At 34.7% G+C, this 19,242-nt stretch overlaps 1 protein-coding gene across 5 annotated transcripts in view; it reads left to right on the top strand.

The window, feature by feature from the left end:
• The first annotated feature begins 552 nt into the window (after positions 1-552).
• Sec31 (COPII coat complex component secretory 31) overlaps positions 553-19,242 on the top strand; it is a 120,899-nt gene continuing 102,209 nt past the window's right edge. For 4 of the 5 annotated variants that reach the window (XM_085812577.1, XM_085812579.1, XM_085812580.1 and 1 more), the window contains exon 1: positions 563-786. The gene's annotated coding sequence lies outside the window, so the exon portion shown is untranslated. Of the gene's footprint in view, positions 787-19,242 lie in introns of all 5 variants that reach the window. The other variant, XM_085812578.1, reaches the window with a different exon arrangement.

The following is a 19,242-nucleotide window of genomic DNA, read 5'->3' on the forward strand; positions in this document are numbered from 1 at the left end:
AAAAAAGGAAACACAGATGTCTTCTGTTGCTCAACATTGTTGGTCCGAAAATCACACTTTCAATTTTTCTGCTGCCAAAATTATTCAAAAAACATCTTCCATTGGAGAACTGGATTTTCTAGAGGCATTTCACATTCATAAAAATCTTTCTGTTCTAGTTAACGATCCTATCCAATCCAAATTTGCCTTCGGCTTTTAGAGAAATTATTTTTTAGTTCTGGTTTCGCCAACAGATGGCGCCACTTGCTTATTCTTGTCCAGGCTTTCTTATGTTATCTAATCATTATTTCCTATCTTGTTCATTTGCGGTTTTGCAGCTGAAGATGATGGTTCGGTAAAACCATCGAAACTAGTCCCGTGAAAATTTTGTAGGTATAACGCTGATTTTTGTTGTTTGACTTCTGAATTAGTATTTATTCGGCGTGTTATTGTGTCTTAATTAAATAAAAGATATTTTTTAATTTGTATTTTCAAATCATTTTGAAATATTTATTAGTGTTATTTTTCTATGAAGAATTATGCTATACTATGTTGGCAACCCGAAAATTTTACTTTTAATTTTACAATGTTGACGGAGTAGACGTCAGTTTAAAGACCGCCACGTTGTAGTTTGTGAGTAACCGGTGTTTATTTTCTGACAGTAATTAACTGATGCATTCTGGTTAAAAAAATCATTTGGATTTTGACTATATAATGTTTGTTGTACTATATATTATGCTGCATTAGTTTTACTATAAATACGCCACGTAGGAATCTATTTCAAGCCGGTGTTTAACTTCTTGGAAGGTAAATTTATTTTTAAAAAAATTTTTTAGGAATTTTAAATCATTACTTTACAAAAGAAAAAAGTACTTATACTATTTCTTAAGTTTCTAAAGTTCGTAGCTTTTTCAAAGTTATATTTTGTCATTTGTTTAATACATATTGATTTTTTATCAGGAAGAAAATTATCCTTTCTTTTGATTTGTAATTTTTCCCCATGGTTTCTGACACATTTTGTTTCATGCATTCTATTAATTAAATTTATGTTAACTTTTCTAAACGTTTATATTAATGGTATGGATCCATATGTTTAATGTCAAAATAGTGTAACTGTTTTAAATGCAAATATGTTTTTACTGGAGGACTAATTTTGTTGTATTTGCAGTTGTTGCATATTGCTTATCTTTAGTCAATATTATGCATATAGTAAGTGTATAAACTATATCAAATAATTTATAAAAAGAATTAGAATTCCCGAATATTTCAGAAGATAGATTCACGAAATATTTCAGAAGGACTCGTGTTATATTTTAAACTGAATCTTGTAATGCTAAGAGTAAGCAGTAAGCTATGCAGAGTAGAATTACAATATTAGGAAAAACTGGGGTTTAATCCTAGTATCCGGTGCACACGGGATGTGGCTACTTTTGGCGACTTTATGATGAGCAGTAAAAACGGGACATATACGATGAGTAGTAAACGGGTCATTCAAAGAATATATATAGTTATACATAGTATATACTATGTATATGGTGATAGTATATAGTGTATAGTATATAGTATATGTTACCGTGAAAGACCAAAATTGGAGAATGTCGACTTTCACCGGATAATGTCAACATTCACCAAATACGTCGGTGAAAGATCGAATATTTCTTTACATTCTTGTACATTCGGACCCTCACCGGTGTATGTCGACAATCACAGATATGCTCTAGTGTAGGTCGAAAAGAGAGGAGTATATGTACACGCTACCATTCCAAAAGGAAGTGTTCCACAAATAAATGCAATTGTAAAAGCAAGGGCCTCTTGTGCAGTTCAAAGTATCATAATAGTTTATGTTGTTGCAATAAATAAGATTTGAATCACATAATTTGGTAAGTTTATAACATCTGTTATTTTCCTTTCTCATTTTGAATGTACTGTGTATTTTAAGTTCTTAAGTTCTTATTCTGAGACTCAAGTGCATTTTTTCGTGAATGAATTACAGAGAAGGAAATATAATATTCTTATGTGTTCAACATTTACCATTAGTACATGGTGAATATTGACATTCACCTGTGTGAGTCAGAAATAAGAGTACAGTCAAAAGTCATTAATTCGGGCACCCATAATCCAGAATGATCTATAATCCGGACCTCAAAGCTACAAACTTTCTGCGCATGCGTCGCATTCAGGCATTCGCATAGACATTTTTGCATGCGCGTAAGACCTTTACGGCTGCGAATATGCGTGTGCGCATGCACATAATACGTTTACGCGTGCCCGTTTGATGTATAACAGACGGTATAAGCTAAGCTAAAATTATCTAATTCAGTTAATATTGTAGATTGCGTTGTTCCTTAATTTTCGAATTGGATACGGCTTATTATTTTTTGCAGACTGTTAGAGCAATTTTATAAAAGTAAGCTCGAACTTTCGATTATATCAAATAGAATTTCCGATATATATTTACTAATATGTAAAGGATCTACAAAGCGAAAGTATGTTTCGAAGTCCATTAAACAGAAAGTGGAATTGCTGCAAAAAATGGGTAAAGGCATATCCTTTGATTATCTAATTATTCCGAAATATGTTTATCAATTTCACGCTGCTCTGCGGGGGGAGGGAAACGAAGCGGCACGCAATGAATTGGAAGTTGATCTGTCAGCACTATCCTTATCTTCAGGGCAGATGTTTTTATTTTATTTGGCTTATAATTCCTTATTAAATGTAGTATTTCATCTCGATGTACTCAGTCTTTGATATGATTTAAATCAAGTTCCTCGTCATTATAATTCGCTTCCGATAGTGAAGAAAGTGATACAGAGGTTTTTGAAAATGAAAAAAATTTTGATTGACAAATTAGTCGGTATTCTTGACACAGCAAATATAGGACTTGAACAGCGGAACTTTGTAACTAAACAAGAAATTATGTCTGTTTAATAGAATTAAAGAGAATGTATTATCACATGAAACGAAGCAACTTAAACAACTTACATTGAAAGAAATGTTTAATAAAGTAAACAAATAAATATTAAGCTTTTTCTTTTTGTAAATTTTGATAACCTTTAGATTATAATTGTTCTTTATTTCATAAATTACGGTTTCATATTTTTAATTTTATAATTCCTGCATGCCATCTTACCAGATTTAAACTGATGATCTATAATCCGGAAAAAACAATAATCCGGAGTCAGCGAAGTCCCGAGTCTGGATTAACGACTTTTGACTGTATTTGGAAAATATTTTGGACATACACCAAGTGACTATGGGAATGTTGACATTCACCGGTGAAAGTCGACATTCTCCAAATTTCCGTGTTTCACCATAACATATACATAGACGTTCTTTGGGTCAATTTTGGTGTTGGTGATAATTTTCAAAATTGCGCCAAGGCTGCACCGTATACTAGGATTTTATCAAAACTGGATTACAGCCAATGGTTTTCTTTGTCTGGCTTCATCAGAACAAGATGCAATTAAATGATTTTTAAATAGTGTTTTGAAAATCCACGTGAATTTAAACCATTAATTCTGCAGGTAGGGTATATATTAAGAAGTAGTATTTCCTAGCTCCATATAGAAAGATTGAGAGGCTTGCAGATTAGACACAGAGTTAAGAAAAGGCTCATGTAAGCTTCATGTAGCTCACCACTACATGTATACAGAATTTGATTTGCAGAAATATACAGTCACTAGGTCTGTGTGTTCTAACGAATTCTCAAATCATCAATTTATTATAAATTTAAATATACCTTCTGTTTTAAAGTAAAGAGTTCAAGCGAGATAGTCCTCTCATTTCATAATTCTGCCAGAATCTGTGTATATTGCACAAAAGTACATTTTCTTTTTTTTAAATCTTTTGTTTTGATTGAAACCTAATCAGAAGCCTAATTCTGGCTTCAAGACAGCATTTGAGATTAAACTCGCAAAAGATTTTTTTTTACATTACTAAGATAATCCAAGCTGAAGTGCCACATAGTTTTAATACTCGTCCAATTGCATTAGATGAAAATTTAGTATTTCTGATTTTTTGCTATAATTATAAAACATATTTTAAAACTTTGAGTGCTGCTAACAATTCCACTTCTGTTGGAAGATCTACAAACTTGTGGCAGCAGATATGAAATATGCTGGATCATGATAACTATTGATCCACAGAGTACCAACCGAAAAAGGTATTACCTGTATTTGCGTATTCATCACAGTGAGAAATTTTTCTTAGTTACTGGTTATTTTGGTAAAAGTATAGTTTAGGGTACCCCTTAGCGAAACTTGTCGATTTTTGGCGGTACATGGATACCAATTTTGTGCAATTCTTTGACTCGTTGTTTTGGCTTGCGAAGTGGGGATTTTTGCGCCAAAAATTGCCGCTACACAAAGCCAAAACAAGAAGACAAATAATTGCACAAACTCGGTATCCATGTACACATCGATTTATTTTCACTTAAAAAAATCCCCGAATCGCACAAAAATGGCATTGCGTACTCCTTTGACTTTATCCATTTACACATCGACCTATTTTCACTTAAAAAAAATCCCCGAATTGCACAAACTTGCATTGCGCACTCCCTTTACTTTGTCCATGTACACATTGATGTATTTTCACTTAAAAAGTCAAAGGAACACCAAATTCTACAGTATAGGCGAGCAAAAAATACATAATCTCAATAAAATACATTTTAAACCAAACAATAAAATAACATAAAAAAGGAAAAACACGTTATACATTTAAGCACTACCAAAAGCAAATATTCACTTACCGTGATTTTCGAGTTCGCTTCGTACACCCAGAGCCTCGTAAAAATCAAAATATCAGTCATACTCAAATGACTTTTTTCAAACCAGGTACTCTTTCTGATCGAACGCTTCGCATAGTGACCATCTGAACCTTTCTTCCTACAAACCCATTCCAATCCATCTAAACGGTTTTTACGCTCGACTAGACGCATATCCTTCCTACATACAGGACACTTATAATGGCTACTAAGTAAACCTTCATTTACACACCAGTCAATTAAAGCTCTTTTCCCCTTTCACTCCAAATCATACAGAAACTTTAAATTAATCTTACTACATTCGGCCATTCTACCGTCTAAAGAATCAAACCAACACACACCACAAAAACACTTACAAAACATCCCATGATTCAAAATTTCCCAGAATCATGCACCTGATTACATCACAATAGGGTTTCTATAACATTCAACTATGCAGGATACCATAAATGAAACAACAACTTGGCGATAAATCAAACAACAATTTCGCCATAATACAAGGGATACCTTAAAGTCTACTCTACCCAGTATTTCATCAGGTTTTTCTATTGAATAGATATTTGATAATATAACGAGTTAAGTACATTTAAACCAATCATATTTTATTTTTACCAATTCTTTACAGTTATACCACAATTCATTACATTGCGAGTTCATTATATTATTTTATATCATATTAACTTCAACCAAAACATTTCAGCATATTTTGAGATAAAAGACCCAAGTACCTTGCATCAGTTTTAGCTGTGATAAAATTATGCTGTAAATACTAACAATTTTCTTTTTGAAATGTCTTGAAAATGATGTTTCTTTTCGATAGAATTAGAACAGTAAGGAAACAAATCATTCCTTAAAACTTTTTTCTTAATGTTACATTATATAGAAATTTAGGAAAGATTAAAAAATAGTTAATGAACTGTATGTGTGTTAAGAAAGATGATATTGTGACATAATACATAAACATACTTGCACTTATATATAACATATCAAATTTACTGAAATGGGAAAATATATACATACCTGAAAGCAATCTTGCAATAGCATTTGTTTTTAAGCCTTTGCGCTATCCACTGGGGTATGTGTATTTACGCTGACTTCCTTTACCCATTTTTTGCACTCTTCAATCGAATTTATACTTGATCGTATCATTCAGGTTTCCAGTTGTTGGAGCAGTACAGCAAAAAAATCGTATTTTACACAGTAAAACATAATACATTTAGATTACACTCTAGGAAGATTTAAACGCCAGATTTGTTTATAATCAGATGGCGGTACATCTACCATATACTGTATTTATCTTCTTTTCAAATCGTGCCAACGTAGTAAGTATGCTAAATTTTTTTCTGGGCATGCGCAGTATGCGACATTCGTTTAACATTGTTCAACTCAATGTGCGGTCTGCCATTACGCATCCCAGGGGGATGCAGTGGTCTCCCACCCCCCTCTGTTTCCGCCAATCCACACGAGAGGACTTTCAACTCACCGCATATTTAGAGTGCGGCCATGCCGCACTGACAGTGTACACTTACAAACATCCATGTCTTCTTTGGAAATCGAACTCGGGCACCTTCGGTACCGTAGTAGGCTCCCCTAACCGCTCACAGCACCCGTAGTAGGTTCCCTAACCACCCACACACAGCACTTAACAGCCTCAAGCAACCAGGAGCCAGATTCTGGCCAAATTGGTTCATCTGTACATGTTTATATCCTTTAATTATGGTACCTAATTTATACTAAGGATCTCTTAGATAATCTCTTAAGATCTTAATAATCTTAATAATAAGATTAAGATCTTAATAATAATATAATAATAATCTCTTAAGATTATACACGAAACTAATCTCTTAAGATTATATACGAAACTATTTTAATTTCCGAGCTAGTAAAGGTACAAAGAATAAGGTAAAGGCTTAAAACATACACCATATAAGGAAAAAAATGAGGCATGCGTTTCATAAAGCTTTATTTGAAAAGTTATTGATAAGGTTACAAACAAAATAATATTCAATAAATAATCAAATGATTCTCACAAATCAACATCTCTCTTTGAAAGTGAGTAAAAGATATTAAAAAAAAAAAAAGAACTGGGAAAAAACTGTGCTCTGATATTGAAGTAAATTTATAACGTAGAAATGGTCAGGCATAGAAAAGTTGTAACTACGCATTTTGTGTTTATGAAAGGTATCTTTTTCAGAAGGTGTTTACACCTTGGTAGGTGTTCTTAGTAGATTATCTTTTTTATAGGTATCTTTTTTCAGTATGTTGAGGAAATGTTAAAACCATGATTGAAAAAATATAGAGAGAGTGCATTATGAACAAGTATAGCAGTGTTTCCGATCCCCCACAAAGACCTGTACGATAGGAAAATAATGTCCAGCAAAGGCATATCCTTTGTTTCTCTAACCATTCCGAAATCTGTTTATCTGTGCGGGGGGGAGGGGCAGTCTCTGCGCGCAATGAACTGGAAGTTGATCTGTCAGCACTATTCTTATTTTCAGGGCAGATGTTTTTATTTTATTCGGCTTTTAATTCCTTACTAAATGTAGTATTTTATCTCGATGTACTCCGTCTTTGATATGATTTAAATCAAATTCCTCATCATTATAAATATCACGAATACAAATCAAATAGTTTTCAGGTTGCAATTTTCTAATTTCGACTATGCATAATGTACGCTTTACGCATGTGCGCATTGAAAGAAATGTTTAATAAAGTAAACAAATTAAGCTTTTTTTTTGTAAATTTTGATACCCTTTAGATCATAATTGCTCTTTATTTCATAAATTACGGTTTCGTATTTTTAATTTTATAATTTCTGCATGCCATCTTACCAGATTTAAATTGATGATCTATAATCCGGAAATGCCGAAATCCCGACGAGTCCGGATTAAAGACTTTTGACTGTATTTTGTTACAAAATTGCTAAAGGAACAATGCTTCGATATCTTTGTCAAAGTAGTTGCTATGAAATTCCACTACAAGAAAAAAAAAATCCTGCTTGTTTACTGATTGCTTTTTGGAAGAAATATGTAGTTGAAATGTAGAACGTGAACATAATAATTATGTATGTAATATATAATTTTTTACGATAAAAGTAATTCTTTTTCTCTCATAAAATTCGCCCAACTGTATAAGGTGGCTGCGATAACACGTAAGTATCCTCAAGTCTATAGTGAGCTGGAACATAAGTAACCGAAGTAAGGCGAGAACACTTGCCATGGAAATCTGCATAATTTTACCACAAATCTGCACAAAATATATTTTAAATAATAAATACAAGGAAAATCAAGTCGATGAAAATATGATACAAAAATGCAAATACAAATTGAATTTGCTGAACAGAAGTAATCAGGGAAATATAAGTTACCTATGAACTAGCCCTCGGAAGTAAAAACTATGTAGAGGAAAGGTAAAGTTGTGTAGTAGAGGAAGAGTAAAATTATGTGAATATTTTTAAAATTTCAGAAGCTACCACTAATAAGCTAGAGGTAAAATTATGCAGGGAAATATGGTAAATGAAAATTTAGTTCATTCTTGTAAAGATCGTGATTTGTAAAGATCATGACTTGTGGAGATCGTGACTTAAAGAGAACATGAAATATAAATAATAGGACAAGAACTTGCATTTTACGGTGTGGCAACAAGAAGAGGATTCGAAAGATTTTTATATATATTTTTGTTTTAGAGAGTTGAGGATTTTGAATATTTTAATAGTTGTAAGAGTTTTAACAGCAGTAGTTAAGAGTTTAAAATTTTGATAGTTTAGAGCTGCAGTATATATATATTTTTTTTGGTTCTGTTTTAAAATTTAAATAAAAGTATTTTGTTTATTCTGAAAAATTAGCTTTATTCTTCCTACAAGATTCAATATTCATTATATTGAAATAAGGAAAGGATCTTAGCTTTATTCTTCCTACAAGATTCAATATTCATTATATTGAAATAAGGAAAGGGATTTTTACTGGCGCAGTCGACAGGATCGGGATTTCCCCGCATATAATTACGAACCAAAATAACTCAGGTGAGAGCTCAATTTACCTTGTTAACGTAAAATAATTAATTAAGATTATGAAAAGTTAATTATTGTTTCCGTCATGGAATATTAGTTTATTTACTTGTCAAAGTAATGAATACGCCAGTGTTCAAATGTAATTTCGTTTGACTCGCCAGAGTAAGTGAACAACACATTAAGTATTGATTCCACTGATTGATTTTCATGCCGAATAAAATTAAATTCATTGTGAATCATATTTAAATAGAAAATAAAAGAGAAAAAAAATTTTTTTTTTTTTTTAATAAACTAAGAGTCTATTGGCTGAATAAAATCGAGACATGGCTTTTATGGGACGTGGGAAAAAAGAGGATTTGCTAGTTTTAGCTGCTGAATTAGAAATTCAAGTAGATCCAAGTATGAAAATCGTTGCGATAAAAAATGAAATAATTCAAAGTGATACATATGATGAAGCATTTGCTAAAGAAGTGTTTTTAATGATTATTGAAGAGAGGAAAAGAAAAGAAGAGGAACAACGAAGGAAAGAAGAATTAGAAGCACAGCAGAAAAGAGAGCAAATGGAGTTTGAATTGAGGAAACTCGAAATTGAATCTCGTGTTCGACTAACACAAACTCCACCAACAAATGAAAATGGACATCATAATTTTGATTTAATTAAGCTTATTCCCAAATTCAATTTAAGACGCGATGATATTGTGATTTATTTATCCTTATTTGAAAGACAAGCTAAAAGGACAAAGATTGATCCTAAAGATTGGGTTTCATGTTTATTGACTTGAATGCCATCTGAAATCATTCAATTAATTGGTAGGGAATCTGAAGAAAATTTTGAAGATTATGAGTACATTAAGGCCATTTCATTGAAGAGATTTAAATTAAATCCTGAAAGCTTTAGAAAAAAGTTTGTGATGCACCAAAAGAGCGCTGAAAAATCATGGAGAGATTTTTGCTACGAAATTACAAGTTATTTTGAAGAATGGATCAATGGTCTTGAAATCACAAATTTTGCCGCGTTAAAAGACTTGATTATTACTGACCAAATTAAGAAAAGAGTACCCTATGAAGTAAGAGACCATCTTCTTGACGACTGGGCGAAGTTCGTTTCTCCAACCAAATTAGCTGATAAACTTGACGAATATGACAGTGTTCGTAATATCTCAAAACGGACTGGTAGTAATCCATCAGCAGACAGAACTAATAAAAAATGGCAACCTCATTCTCCACTTCCAGAAAGAGCTTTCAGAAATAAATCGCTGTCCACTGAAAACACGCCAAGAGTGTACCCATCCCATAAGAGTGACGAACCACAAAAGCCTAGTTTCAAACTAACTTGCTATAATTGTGGAAAAGAAGGTCATACATGTAAGTTATGTACCAAAAATCGGATACCAAGAAGTGCTTCTGCAACAGCACAAAACAACTTAATACAAACACAAGCACCCCTTACAGAAAAAGAAAAACCAGAAGTGCTAACTGCCAAGATCTCTATTCCTGTCTCAAAATCAGTGGACGTGTCTAGAAACATAGATGAATTAAGACTTGTCAAAGTTAAATGTGGAGATATTATTTTAAATGGAATTGTAGACACGGGAGCACAAATTTCAGTAGTCCGTGAGAAATTGGTTGACAACATACCTTGCGAAGGAGAAAGTAAAATAGAGATATCTTCTGCTTTTGGTGAAAACGAAATTACTCCACTAAAGATTTTCCAGATGAAAATTGACGATGATTTTCACGGTAGAGTGTCCATTACGTGTGCTGTTTCAAAAAAACTAGTTACCGATTTGCTATTGAGTTCTTCAGCTTATGAAACACTCTGTGGGAATATCGAACTGTTTAACTGTGATCGTTATTGGGATGCATCCCCCTTAGAGTACAAAGAGACAGATGATAAACCCTCACCAGTTGAAGACAATACCACAAATTTGGCTGTTGTTAATCAGATTTTCCAAGAAAACATAGTCTCTGAAAACAACGAACAGGGTAAGACTAGAATTCAAGACACATCAAGAACAAGACGAAACTCTAAAAAAATGCTTTGAATGGGCAAATAAAAATCAAAATTCATATACTTTCGATGATGGCACATTACTTCATTCCGAATATATCTGTGGTGAAAACATTAAGCAAGTTGTATTACCTTTAGAAAAAAGAAGGGAAGTCCTAAGAATGGCACACGAAATCCCTCTTGCCGGCCACCTCGGTGAGAAAAAGACAATTCAACGAATCAAGTACTCATTCTTTTGGCCTACTATTAAGCAAGATGTTAAAAAATTCTGTGAAAGTTGTAAAGAATGCCAATTGAGGAGAACAGTTACGTACAAAGATCGAATCCCAATTCAACCTATTGTTAGGCCGGAAACACCCTTTGAAGTATGGAGCGTGGATTGTATTGGGCCATTAGAACCTCCATCCAGGAGAGGTCATCGGTTTGTGATATGTGCAGTTGACCTATGCACCAGATGGGCAGAAGCCACCTCCGTCAAAGACATAAGTGCGAAAACAACATGCAATGTTTTGATGAGGTTTTTTACTCAAACTGGATTTCCAAAAGTGATTTGTTCCGACCAGGGAACTAATTTCACAGCCAAACTCACCCGAGCCTTTGAGAACTTACTTGGTGTGTCTCCACGATTCTCCACTCCAGGACACCCCGAGAGTGTGGGTGCTGTCGAGCGTTGGAATAGAACCTTAAAAGAGATGATGAACAAAAATATCCAAGAACATGGCAGAAACTGGGATTTGCATCTTCCCTATCTCCTGTTTGCCTACAGAGAAGTGCCACATAGCACCACTGGTTTGTCTCCCTTCCAGATGGTATATGGAAGAATACCACCAGGACCATTATCTTTGCTGAAAGAAATATGGACAGGTGAACGTAGCATTCCAATTGCAGCTTCCCGTTCAATTAAAAATTATCTACAAGACCTTTTAGAAAAATTAAGAAAAGCTCATGACATTGCATCAGCAAATTCCAAAATATCTCAAGAAGAGTACACTTCAAGATACAATTTACGTTCTCAAGAAAAGACTTTCAATGTTGGGGACAAAGTCCTCGTGTTAATGACATCATCATCTCATAAATTACTCAACACGTGGCAAGGACCAGCTACCGTGATCAAACTTACCAGGCCACACTCTGCCAAAATCGAAATGGAAAACGGAAGTATTAGAGAACTCCATGTAAATAAGTTAAGGCCATATATTGCTCGTGTAGATCACGTTGGTATCATTTTTGACCAAGATGAAGAGTTTGGAGATATCCACTATGCACCAGCAGATCTTATGAATAAATCTGCTGATGATATCTGGACCCATTTACAAAATTTGAAAGGTGACTTAAAATATTACCAACGGGAAGGACTATTTAAAGTACTAAAATCTTATGTAGATGTTTTCAGTAGCAAACCTGGTCAAGCCAATGTTGATGGTCATGACATCAAGGTTACAGAAGGATGTAATCCGAAAAGATTGAGGCCCTACCGTGTTCCTGTTTCACTTCAAGAGGAAGTCGATCGTCAAGTTAAAGATTTGTTAGAATGGGATCTTATAGAACCCAGTGACAGTAACTGGGCACATCCTATAGTATGTGTTGTTGCAAAAAAGAATGGCGGCGTTAGACTGTGCATAGCCTTCAGGCTTTTAAATAGCTTCACAATTCCGGACGCCTATCCGATGAAGATTGCTAAAGATTTACTATTCGAAATAGGGAAAGCCAAATTCATAACAGTTCTCGATTTAACCAAGGGATATTGGCAAATTTCTATGAAAGAAGAAGCTAAACCCTACACAGCATTTATCACTCATTCCGGCCATTACCAATGGAAAGTTCTCACTTTCGGTTTGAAAAATGCTGGAAGTACCTTCCAAAAATCGATGGATAAGGTGCTTGCAAACCATAAGAACTACTGCCATTCATATATTGATGATGTGGCAATATTTTCTGAAACTTGGGATGGCCACCTCTATCACATCGACCAAGTGTTTCAGACACTGAGAAACGCAGGTCTAACCGCAAATCTAGAAAAGTGTGATTTCGGAAAGAGTCACGTGAAGTTTCTAGGACATGTAATAGGTTCTGGCACTCACTCTCCAGATCCTGAGAAGGTAGAAGTCATCAGAAATCTGTCTAAGCCTACCACTAAAAAAGAAGTCAGGAGTCTTTTAGGGCTAGCAAGCTACTATAGGGATTATATCCCAAATTTTTCTGAGATTGTTTTACCTCTAACAAACCTTACAAAGAAGAGTGTTCCAAATAATATTCCATGGGATTCTGAAAAAGAAGCAGCTTTCAACAAACTTAAAGAAGAGTTGATTAAAATGCCATCTCTGCATACTCCGGACATCAGCAAGCCCTTTCAACTCTATATGGATGCATCTGCTTTCACAATTGGAGCGTGTTTAGCTCAAAACGACGAACATGGCAAAGAAATGCCCATAGCATTTTTCAGCAAGAAATTAATGCCCTGTCAACAACGATGGTCAACCATTGAACAAGAAGCATTTTGTGTCATCGAAGCCTTGAAAAAATTTGACACATGGATTTTCAGTGCCAAAGTGCAGATTGTGTCTGATCACAATCCCCTCACCTACTTGACCCAAAGCGCCCCTCATGGTGCTAAACAGTCTCGTTGGGCCTTAGCGTTACAACGGTATAACATGACTGTGACATACCGCAAAGGAAGTTCGCATGGGAATGCTGATGATTTGTCAAGATTAGCTGTTAATTCTTTCTCTCTCAATGAACTCTGAGCAACATTGTCTCTATGGTGACGAATGTGCTTCTTGTGGGGGGACTTGTAAAGATCATGACCTTTAAAGATCATGACTTGTGAAGATCGTGACTTAAAGAAAACGTGAAATATAAATAATAGGACAAGAACTTGCATTTTACGGTGTGGCAACAAGAAGAGGATTCGAAAGATTTTTATATATATTTTTGTTTTAGAGAGTTGAGGATTTTGAATATTTTAATAGTTGTAAGAGTTTTAACTGCAGTAGTTAAGAGTTTAAAATTTTGATAGTTTAGAGCTACAGTATATATATATATTTTTTTGGTTCTGTTTTAAAATTTAAATAAAAGTATTTTGTTTATTCTGAAAAATTAGCTTTATTCTTCCTACAAGATTCAATATTCATTATATTGAAATAAGGAAAGGATCTTAGCTTTATTCTTCCTACAAGATTCAATATTCATTATATTGAAATAAGGAAAGGGATTTTTACTGGCGCAGTCGACAGGATCGGGATTTCCCCGCATATAATTACGAACCAAAATAACTCAGGTGAGAGCTCAATTTACCTTGTTAACGTAAAATAATTAATTAAGATTATGAAAAGTTAATTATTGTTTCCGTCATGGAATATTAGTTTATTTACTTGTCAAAGTAATGAATACGCCAGTGTTCAAATGTAATTTCGTTTGACTCGCCAGAGTAAGTGAACAACACATCAAGTATTGATTCCACTGATTGATTTTCATGCCGAATAAAATTAAATTTATTGTGAATCATATTTGAATAGAAAATAAAAGAGAAAAAAAAAATTTTTTTTTTTTTTTTTAATAAACTAAGAGTCTATTGGCTGAATAAAATCGAGACATGGCTTTTATGGGACGTGGGAAAAAAGAGGATTTGCTAGTTTTAGCTGCTGAATTAGAAATTCAAGTAGATCCAAGTATGAAAATCGTTGCGATAAAAAATGAAATAATTCAAAGTGATACATATGATGAAGCATTTGCTAAAGAAGTGTTTTTAATGATTATTGAAGAGAGGAAAAGAAAAGAAGAGGAACAACGAAGGAAAGAAGAATTAGAAGCACAGCAGAAAAGAGAGCAAATGGAGTTTGAATTGAGGAAACTCGAAATTGAATCTCGTGTTCGACTAACACAAACTCCACCAACAAATGAAAATGGACATCATAATTTTGATTTAATTAAGCTTATTCCCAAATTCAATTTAAGACGCGATGATATTGTGATTTATTTATCCTTATTTGAAAGACAAGCTAAAAGGACAAAGATTGATCCTAAAGATTGGGTTTCATGTTTATTGACTTGAATGCCATCTGAAATCATTCAATTAATTGGTAGGGAATCTGAAGAAAATTTTGAAGATTATGAGTACATTAAGGCCATTTCATTGAAGAGATTTAAATTAAATCCTGAAAGCTTTAGAAAAAAGTTTGTGATGCACCAAAAGAGCGCTGAAAAATCATGGAGAGATTTTTGCTACGAAATTACAAGTTATTTTGAAGAATGGATCAATGGTCTTGAAATCACAAATTTTGCCGCGTTAAAAGACTTGATTATTACTGACCAAATTAAGAAAAGAGTACCCTATGAAGTAAGAGACCATCTTCTTGACGACTGGGCGAAGTTCGTTTCTCCAACCAAATTAGCTGATAAACTTGACGAATATGACAGTGTTCGTAATATCTCAAAACGGACTGGTAGTAATCCATCAGCAGACAGAACTAATAAAAAATGGCAACCTCATTCTCCACTTCCAGAAAGAGCTTTCAGAAATAAATCGCTGTCCACTGAAAACACGCCAAGAGTGTACCCATCCCATAAGAGTGACGAACCACAAAAGCCTAGTTTCAAACTAACTTGCTATAATTGTGGAAAAGAAGGTCATACATGTAAGTTATGTACCAAAAATCGGATACCAAGAAGTGCTTCTGCAACAGCACAAAACAACTTAATACAAACACAAGCACCCCTTACAGAAAAAGAAAAACCAGAAGTGCTAACTGCCAAGATCTCTATTCCTGTCTCAAAATCAGTGGACGTGTCTAGAAACATAGATGAATTAAGACTTGTCAAAGTTAAATGTGGAGATATTATTTTAAATGGAATTGTAGACACGGGAGCACAAATTTCAGTAGTCCGTGAGAAATTGGTTGACAACATACCTTGCGAAGGAGAAAGTAAAATAGAGATATCTTCTGCTTTTGGTGAAAACGAAATTACTCCACTAAAGATTTTCCAGATGAAAATTGACGATGATTTTCACGGTAGAGTGTCCATTACGTGTGCTGTTTCAAAAAAACTAGTTACCGATTTGCTATTGAGTTCTTCAGCTTATGAAACACTCTGTGGGAATATCGAACTGTTTAACTGTGATCGTTATTGGGATGCATCCCCCTTAGAGTACAAAGAGACAGATGATAAACCCTCACCAGTTGAAGACAATACCACAAATTTGGCTGTTGTTAATCAGATTTTCCAAGAAAACATAGTCTCTGAAAACAACGAACAGGGTAAGACTAGAATTCAAGACACATCAAGAACAAGACGAAACTCTAAAAAAATGCTTTGAATGGGCAAATAAAAATCAAAATTCATATACTTTCGATGATGGCACATTACTTCATTCCGAATATATCTGTGGTGAAAACATTAAGCAAGTTGTATTACCTTTAGAAAAAAGAAGGGAAGTCCTAAGAATGGCACACGAAATCCCTCTTGCCGGCCACCTCGGTGAGAAAAAGACAATTCAACGAATCAAGTACTCATTCTTTTGGCCTACTATTAAGCAAGATGTTAAAAAATTCTGTGAAAGTTGTAAAGAATGCCAATTGAGGAGAACAGTTACGTACAAAGATCGAATCCCAATTCAACCTATTGTTAGGCCGGAAACACCCTTTGAAGTATGGAGCGTGGATTGTATTGGGCCATTAGAACCTCCATCCAGGAGAGGTCATCGGTTTGTGATATGTGCAGTTGACCTATGCACCAGATGGGCAGAAGCCACCTCCGTCAAAGACATAAGTGCGAAAACAACATGCAATGTTTTGATGAGGTTTTTTACTCAAACTGGATTTCCAAAAGTGATTTGTTCCGACCAGGGAACTAATTTCACAGCCAAACTCACCCGAGCCTTTGAGAACTTACTTGGTGTGTCTCCACGATTCTCCACTCCAGGACACCCCGAGAGTGTGGGTGCTGTCGAGCGTTGGAATAGAACCTTAAAAGAGATGATGAACAAAAATATCCAAGAACATGGCAGAAACTGGGATTTGCATCTTCCCTATCTCCTGTTTGCCTACAGAGAAGTGCCACATAGCACCACTGGTTTGTCTCCCTTCCAGATGGTATATGGAAGAATACCACCAGGACCATTATCTTTGCTGAAAGAAATATGGACAGGTGAACGTGGCATTCCAATTACAGCTTCCCGTTCAATTAAAAATTATCTACAAGACCTTTTAGAAAAATTAAGAAAAGCTCATGACATTGCATCAGCAAATTCCAAAATATCTCAAGAAGAGTACACTTCAAGATACAATTTACGTTCTCAAGAAAAGACTTTCAATGTTGGGGACAAAGTCCTCGTGTTAATGACATCATCATCTCATAAATTACTCAACACGTGGCAAGGACCAGCTACCGTGATCAAACTTACCAGGCCACACTCTGCCAAAATCGAAATGGAAAACGGAAGTATTAGAGAACTCCATGTAAATAAGTTAAGGCCATATATTGCTCGTGTAGATCACGTTGGTATCATTTTTGACCAAGATGAAGAGTTTGGAGATATCCACTATGCACCAGCAGATCTTATGAATAAATCTGCTGATGATATCTGGACCCATTTACAAAATTTGAAAGGTGACTTAAAATATTACCAACGGGAAGGACTATTTAAAGTACTAAAATCTTATGTAGATGTTTTCAGTAGCAAACCTGGTCAAGCCAATGTTGATGGTCATGACATCAAGGTTACAGAAGGATGTAATCCGAAAAGATTGAGGCCCTACCGTGTTCCTGTTTCACTTCAAGAGGAAGTCGATCGTCAAGTTAAAGATTTGTTAGAATGGGATCTTATAGAACCCAGTGACAGTAACTGGGCACATCCTATAGTATGTGTTGTTGCAAAAAAGAATGGCGGCGTTAGACTGTGCATAGCCTTCAGGCTTTTAAATAGCTTCACAATTCCGGACGCCTATCCGATGAAGATTGCTAAAGATTTACTATTCGAAATAGGGAAAGCCAAATTCATAACAGTTCTCGATTTAACCAAGGGATATTGGCAAATTTCTATGAAAGAAGAAGCTAAACCCTACACAGCATTTATCACTCATTCCGGCCATTACCAATGGAAAGTTCTCACTTTCGGTTTGAAAAATGCTGGAAGTACCTTCCAAAAATCGATGGATAAGGTGCTTGCAAACCATAAGAACTACTGCCATTCATATATTGATGATGTGGCAATATTTTCTGAAACTTGGGATGGCCATCTCTATCACATCGACCAAGTGTTTCAGACACTGAGAAACGCAGGTCTAACCGCAAATCTAGAAAAGTGTGATTTCGGAAAGAGTCACGTGAAGTTTCTAGGACATGTAATAGGTTCTGGCACTCACTCTCCAGATCCTGAGAAGGTAGAAGTCATCAGAAATCTGTCTAAGCCTACCACTAAAAAAGAAGTCAGGAGTCTTTTAGGGCTAGCAAGCTACTATAGGGATTATATCCCAAATTTTTCTGAGATTGTTTTACCTCTAACAAACCTTACAAAGAAGAGTGTTCCAAATAATATTCCATGGGATTCTGAAAAAGAAGCAGCTTTCAACAAACTTAAAGAAGAGTTGATTAAAATGCCATCTCTGCATACTCCGGACATCAGCAAGCCCTTTCAACTCTATATGGATGCATCTGCTTTCACAATTGGAGCGTGTTTAGCTCAAAACGACGAACATGGCAAAGAAATGCCCATAGCATTTTTCAGCAAGAAATTAATGCCCTGTCAACAGCGATGGTCAACCATTGAACAAGAAGCATTTTGTGTCATCGAAGCCTTGAAAAAATTTGACACATGGATTTTCAGTGCCAAAGTGCAGATTGTGTCTGATCACAATCCCCTCACCTACTTGACCCAAAGCTCCCCTCATGGTGCTAAACAGTCTCGTTGGGCCTTAGCGTTACAACGGTATAACATGACTGTGACATACCGCAAAGGAAGTTCGCATGGGAATGCTGATGATTTGTCAAGATTAGCTGTTAATTCTTTCTCTCTCAATGAACTCTGAGCAACATTGTCTCTATGGTGACGAATGTGCTTCTTGTGGGGGGACTTGTAAAGATCATGACCTTTAAAGATCATGACTTGTGAAGATCGTGACTTAAAGAAAACGTGAAATATAAATAATAGGACAAGAACTTGCATTTTACGGTGTGGCAACAAGAAGAGGATTCGAAAGATTTTTATATATATTTTTGTTTTAGAGAGTTGAGGATTTTGAATATTTTAATAGTTGTAAGAGTTTTAACTGCAGTAGTTAAGAGTTTAAAATTTTGATAGTTTAGAGCTGCAGTATATATATATATTTTTTGGTTCTGTTTTAAAATTTAAATAAAAGTATTTTGTTTATTCTGAAAAATTAGCTTTATTCTTCCTACAAGATTCAATATTTATTATATTGAAATAAGGAAAGGATCTTAGCTTTATTCTTCCTACAAGATTCAATATTCATTATATTGAAATAA

Source organism: Stegodyphus dumicola, chromosome 3 (assembly GCF_044657685.1).
Source record: "Stegodyphus dumicola isolate Sdum_Otavi_A_Nest chromosome 3, ASM4465768v1".
In the NCBI taxonomy this organism is placed as follows: domain Eukaryota; kingdom Metazoa; phylum Arthropoda; class Arachnida; order Araneae; family Eresidae; genus Stegodyphus; species Stegodyphus dumicola.